Genomic DNA, 7283 nt, shown 5'->3' with positions numbered 1-7283 from the left:
ACAAGCCTAGGAAAGTTCAGTAGTCAAGATAGTGATATTCAGTGTAATTCTCAAATGGTCACATCTGAAATCTTGGAAACTCTTCCCCTTCCCACCCAACAGCAAAAAAGCTAGCTCCAAGTATCATATGAACTGTTTTATCTTAACTATTTTTGCTTGGAAAGCTGTTCTTTATTCTACTAGGTTAAAGAGCAGGCATGTTGTCGCAGCACAGTTAAATCCCACAGCTTATTACCATGAAATACGTGAGCTTAGAGGATATGAAAGTGTTCCATCCAAGAGGATATGAAAGTAGTCTGCCCAGAAAGAGTTCAAGGCCTCTTGTATAAGGAACACAGTTCCAGGCTTTAAAGCTGTACCATGTGTCAGGATTTTCAAGAAGCCAGTTCTCAAAATGGCCTTTTAAACTGGCAGTTATTTACCATATATCATCAAGACAGACTTCTAGTGGAGAAATGAAAGCCCTGAAAAGAATTCAGTTTGGAAGGGTTCCTCTGCTGCTTCAGAGATGTGATGGTAGGCTATGCAGAGGTGATCTAGCTAGCTAAAATCTAACCAGCCCAGGGACCCAAGAGCAGCTTCATTGAAGCTTTTTGGAGCCTAAATTGGGTGGCTGGTCTGTATTACAGCTGGCATCATTGCAGCTTTACTGATGCCAGTATCTCCTTGGGCTGGATTAAAGCTGAGTGACTGCAGGTAGACAGTCTTACTTGGCAAAAGAATTGGTGAGCAAAACCCGTATGATCTTATTTGGGGGAGGGTGTGGGTCAAATGGGGGAAAACCTGTTGCCCATCTTGCTGCTTTAGATTCCAGAATGAGTCATCTTCCTCATTGTATATTGTAACACAGTATTTGCAAATCATTTCTAGGAATCCACCCATTGTCTGACTTCCAGTTATCTGATTTATTCTGTTGCACAGATATTTTAGAGGAAACAGCCTTTCATTCTTTTTAATACATAACCATTAAATACACTTTTACAGTCAATAACAGACTAGGCATTCTCCCTGGACCTCAGCTCAGTGCCCCTCCATTCAATAATAAAGCTATTGATGACAATGAGAAATGGATCTAAAGCCACAAACAGAAAATAAAAATTGCCAGTGCCCAGAAATATGTAAAATGAAATTTTCATAAACTGTCAAATATTCCAAAAGGAACCCATAGCATATAAATTATGCAATTGAATTTGGGTGGGTCAAGTAAATAAGGGCAGGTAATGAGACCTCTGTATTGCTGCCCATTAATTAAAAAAACCTAATACCACATATTAAACTTATTTCCTCACAAAAGCTGACACTTTGACCTTTTCTTTATACAAAAAAGCAAATACAGGGGCACTTATAAAAATATTCACACTATCCATTACCCTTTCAAGGATGTTAAGATTGTTTATGGCTGTTACCTTTCTACATTCAGAGAATAGGTCTGTAACACCACACTGCCTCATCTTGTTGTCAGATAGCATTGACTCAAAAATAGCTATTGAAAGTTAGATGTCTGAGACACTTTTTTTTTTTTTTAAAGCAACAGGCCTTCTGAGTTATTTTTGTAACTCCAGTGTTCTTCAGGCTGGGAGCATCAAGGAGAGAGATACTTTCCTTCCTGTTGCAGCTCCAGGGATCGCCTCTTCCATATTTAAGTTCTTTAAAACACAAAAAAAGTTATTGAAGAGTGAAAGAACAGAAGAACACAGGAGCTCTGAGTGATGACTTCAGAATGGCCCAGCGGTATGGGATGGTGTTGAGTGATTCCAGTTTACTGTACTTTCCCTAAAAAGAAATAAATGTCATTGCAGCTATGCCAGCTTCCCCCAACTAAAAAAATTAGTTTGCTCTTAACCTTCTTGGCTTGTGCTGAGAAGAGGCGGCACTTTACCGTTTGCTCTCCCCTTTCTCTAGCCATCTGGCTTTGGGAAGTGTCTGCACCTCTCCCAGGGTTGAATCGCATTCTGGCTAGTGGCTGGACCACTTTATGTCTACATTAGTGCATTAAAGTCCCAGCTCTTAATTATTGGAGTTGGCCAGGCCACCAGTGACCTATTTCTTTGGAGGTCTGTATGGGTTTTTCCATGCAAGCTGCAGAGTTTTAATAACACACATGCATGTAAGTAGAAGTAAAAATGGATGGAGGAGAGAAGGGGCAGCAAGAAGTCATTGTTCTTCTCTGTTGTTACCTCTTCCACCATTGCAAGGGTCTGTTTGACCTGGGCCCTCTGGAAATAGGGAGGAGGTAGCTAGAAGGGTTTGGAGACAAGATTAAACTACTTGCTGAAATCAGTTTCTGGAGACATGGTCAGAAATACACCTCTTCCTGCTCTGGAAGGGGCATTTTTGCCTTTTCTGTATGGTTTGTTTTACGAAGCAGCCAAGAAGCCTGCGGGATATGGGTCATGTTTGTTGGCAAGAGGGATTTCAGAGACTCCAGGTCTGAGACGCAGTGTTTGCTCCAAATAGCTGTGAAGCCGGTTATTTTTTAAGTGGTGCTTTTAAACATGGATTTTGGGGAATAAGGAATTAAACATGCACAGATGTGCATGAAATACCAACAGAAGTACTTTGCCTGCAAAGAGGCTAGAGTTAATTCAGTTTCAGTGAATGCTCTGGTAGTGCCGCGTTTTCTGTTGGCAGCCGGGGCTCTGATGCACACCTCTGTAACACAGCCACGAGAAGCTTAAGGGTCCTGGCGTGTTAAGGAGGGATCATCATAAAAATACAATTAGCGACTTGAGAAATTGGAACAGGGCTCCTATTCTGAGTCTGCTGTAACCCAAACGGGGCTGTTTCCTTTGAGATCGCTATTGGGTTGTAGCTGCTGAAAAATGAGGTTTTGCTGGGACCAAACTCACTGAATCTCCTCTTTCTGTCCCCTGTGTAGAGCAGATCCAGCGGAGTACGGATTTCTCTTCTCTACACAGGTACCCGAGCCTTCTCTGTCAGGCTCCTAGTCATCGCAGACTGCTCTTGTGAAACTTCGTTGACAGTGGATGAATGGGTATTTTGTTCTAAAGTGACGGCTCCAGAATACATCGCTGTCACATCACCTGAACAACGCCAGTCACCCTGATTTTCAGTAGCTGCTGGGACTTGCTGAAAACAGTAGAGCCTGTCATTCCGAGATTAAGGAGGGATTAGCTGTGCAACTTCAGTCAGCCTTAAGAGAAAGGTTAAACACTTTGGGAGGAGGAAGTACGTGTGTGTCTGTGCGCACATGTGTCTTCCAAAACAACAGATGGTTTCAATAAAGTTGCTCCTGCTGCTAGGAAGTGGCACTTCTTGACATTAGCAGAGCCATATCTCATCAGGGTTCTTGTTTCTACCAGCCTGTCTCAGCAAGGCCAAATCCACTGTACAGTATGGGGTAATCAGAAAAGGCACTCCAATGTCTGCCCCATTAATTGCCCCCTGCCAAGTCTTCTCTCTCTTCTGATGTAATGCCCACTGCGCTCAGTGTGGCAGGATCGATCGGCTTTGAAGGGCAACTTTCCCTAATGATCTGCAATTCCCCCTACTTAAACAGCAGCAAGAACTGTCTTTTTTTTTTTTTTTTTAAGGATTCCGCAAGAAATGCGTGATTTCTAGGAACCGCTAAACAAAAACCTTTCTGCTTCAATCAATGTATTGATGTATTAAATTATTGTGCAACTAAATTAATGTGCCCCTTGGTGACAGAATTGCAGAAAATGAGCAGTGTTTTATGCATTAAAGACAAACTGGTAAAAGATTGTTTTTCAAGGTTAGATTGTGCAGCAGTAATATATCAAGATTTTTCCAATTAAAATATGGGAGGTTTTCAAAGTGCAGTTGTATGAGTTGTATTACGTCTCACAGATTCACAGTACAAATTAAAATGTACAAATAACCCAAGAATTGTAAATATTAGTAATTGAGACATGTTCGGGAGATAGCAAGTGATCTTAATTTTTTTACTAGTATTGTATTTAAATTTTATAGTTAAACAATCTTGCTGGAAATTAATACTTTTTTTTTTTTAAACTCAAGAAATGAATGAAAGAAGTGACCATTTGAAATGTTGCTGTGAAAAACTGAAGTCTTGTCAAGCTTCTGCAAACCTCGCTTTCCTTTGTTTGGACTGTGCGGCATGTAGGGGGTAGGCTGGCCCTTCCTTTCATGATGCCCTCCACTTCTCAGTGAAAAAACACCATACAGGGAAGGGCTAAGAAAAAAAGGAAAAAGAAGCAGCAGTGACCTCTTCCTACAGTTTTAAACTAAACACGACATACAAAATGAAAATGGATATATTCATATGGATTACAAGTTGCTCCCTTTTACAGCTGCTTGAACAAACCCCTATGCATATTTTTCCTTGAATTCTGGTCCAGCAGGAGAAAACATGAAAAGTCTTGCCTGACACTGTGTAGCAAGAGCTTGACCCTCCAGAAGTGCTCTGTGCATCATCTCTTGTGTAGCAGGAGTGCTGGGGATGGTTCGGGTAGTTCCCTACCAGATGACCCAAAACAACAATTTGCCAAAGATATGATGCTCTCTTGGTCCCTATATTGAAGGTAGATGAACCACAGTTTTCTAATTAACTGGTTCTGGAGGTGCAATGAAGAAGGGAAGCATTTTCAATAACTTCATTGTTTGTTCAAACTTTTTTTTCCTGGTATCTTTTAAATTCTCTAATATCTGAAAAAGTGTGTGTTTTGTTCATTTTCTCCTGAAACTTTGCCCTTCTCTTCTTTTCTTGCTTGGGCTCATGACAAAGACATTCTTTATTCTGAAGGCAAGAATCCCAGAACAAGCAGTGCCAGTTCTGAGTTCATATGGGGGGCAACGTTTCTAATCACTTAGAAAAGACAGATATGGACTCTGTGTTCCTGCTCAGTCAATATTATTTTATTTTTACTTTTGAACCTTTGGAATATAAAATGGGAAAAAACCACTGAGTGTTTTCAGCTGTATGTTTTCAAGCTGTAGCTGCAGGAATGATGAATTAGGTGTGAAATTAAAGCATAAGTGAAAGCATCCCAGTCAGGACATTTTGGATTCTTGCAAAATCTTAAAATGGTGTCATCAGTTTCGGTGATTGCTGACCAGAAGAATTAAAAAAAACCCCACCGTCAAACAACAAAACCACCCTACCAAGGACTATTATAATACTGATAAAAGAATTTACATCAATACATCTTTAAAGGGCTTCACAGCCCCCCGTTGTCTCCTGGAAAGCCAAAATCCATGAAATCAAATGATTCGACCAACAGCATGCAGTAAATTAGTGTCAGCACCAAGCCAAGAACCAAATTTTCTGACTTTTAGTTCTACACTCACATACCAGGCCTGCATCACTTCCCAGGCAAAATGATGACAGAAGAGAGGAAGAAAAGGATGCAGCAGAAGGAAAGGGAGCTGGAACTCATTAAGCATCTTGTAATTTCTGAAAGAACCTGTTCTAATGTTTGTGTATAATGCAAATGCTATTTTTAATATCTAGCCTTAATATGCTAGGTGACTGCCATGGATTTCAGAGCAAATTGCACAGGCAACATGCTTCTCATTTTGCAATGAGATCCAGCAAATAATATGCAGAGCTGGGTGAAAAAGCCAGATCCCTGGAATTCCACCAGAGTGCTTCACTGTTCTAAATCTTGTGAGTGTTAGGGAGTGCTAATGAAGGTGTCCCGGGAGGGGAGTGGGTGATGGCGTGGTATACTTCAGAAAGACTTCAGAGTAAGAAAAAGTGCTGCTATCAATGCCTCTTAAAGAATATTTAAACCCGTTTGTATGGCAATTTATTTGCTTCACCAGAAACCTTACAAAGCTATTTCCAGAAAACCTTGTGCTCCAAAGCACCAGTTCGATGCGGTATCTATATTAAAATGCATTCTCCATTCTGCTTCTGCATTTTGAACACTAATCCAGCCTGGCCTAAGTGTCCACACCAAAGGAAATTAACTGTATCAGGCAATGTCATTTGCTAAAAGGTAAGAGTGGAGGTATTCTCCTTCCTTTCATTTTATATTTCTAGGGACAATTTCACAGGCCGTGCCATTGCTGAATGGGGAAATTGGAAAACTGCAGAATCGATTTGCAGACGTGAAGTTCTATTTTCTTTTACACCTCCTTCATCAGAGTTTCTATCATTCCTGTGTTGTGTAGCATTATTATTGACAGCAGCCTGGACACCACTGATAATTGCTACACTAGGGAAAAGCTATGCCTTGAAACTGGAAGCAAAACCACATAAGCAGCAGTCAGACAGCACTGAGTGGTACCGTTCTTGCCTTTAAGTTCATGCTTTAGAGCATTGGTAATGTACCCATGCTACATTCTTTCTGAGAGCTAAAGGCAAATGTATTTTAAAAGTATTATTTGGCTTTGCTTGCATTTTTTTCTTAACAAAACTTCCCAGCTAAAAGCTACAAAGTTGTATTGAATCTATTTTGATTAAATCCAGAAAAATATACTGGACTTCCTTCCATTATTTGTTAATTCTTCTTTCATTAACTGTATTTCACAAAGAAGGAAAAAAGAACAAACAACTCTTCCACAGCAAACTTCTGATAATGACTCGGTTACCAAGAATAAAACCAGTGGCTACTTGCTGCAGAAAACTGCAAAAAGCCAGTGACTATGATGAGCCACTTCATCTCCGGGATGGAGAGAGAAACGTGCTTTGTGATATTAAAGGTCATTGGCAACAAAATGGTCGCTTGTCTGCTGAAGACACTTGACTGCTCTCTGTGTAGGATGGGTACGGCTAATCTGACTGGCCACAGCGTGCTGGCAGGGTACAAACACAGGGGGGGGGGAAAAAAACCCCCACAGACTCCCAGCGTGATGAGCTTTCAGACGAAGTAGCTGATCATACGTGTTTCATTAAAGGCCAATTCAGCCTTGCACAGCTCTGGGTCCTGCGTCCAGACACTGCCGTGCCCCTGACCACGTCCTTGCAGCATTAGGATAGCAGCAGGCATTTTCTTTTCCCCTTTTCTGCTGGTTTTCCAACAGCGCCCACGGTGTCTGCTCTCCCTGGCCTGCCGGGCAGACAGCTTCTGGGTGAGGCCGCTGATCCCCTTCAGGAGGGTTTGCCCCAGGAGATGCAGGTCAGTGAGGACAGGAAAGAGGCAGCGCAAGGCCTGATAAAGCAGGAACTGGGGGATGGGACTGATTTATGCGGAGAGGCCATTGCTGCCAGGTGCCCCTGGGGAGGAGAGCACCCTGAGGCAGGGTGCTGAGGGGCTCCCGCACGGCCCTGCCTAGGGGCCCCAAAATGGCCGCTCCGCCCTCAGGCGCCCGCCTCCTCGTTGCTACGCGACGGG

Source organism: Egretta garzetta, unplaced genomic scaffold (assembly GCF_000687185.1).
Source record: "Egretta garzetta isolate BGI_Z169 unplaced genomic scaffold, ASM68718v1 scaffold91, whole genome shotgun sequence".
In the NCBI taxonomy this organism is placed as follows: Eukaryota; Metazoa; Chordata; class Aves; order Pelecaniformes; family Ardeidae; genus Egretta; species Egretta garzetta.
Note: the sequence above shows the minus strand (reverse complement) of the source record.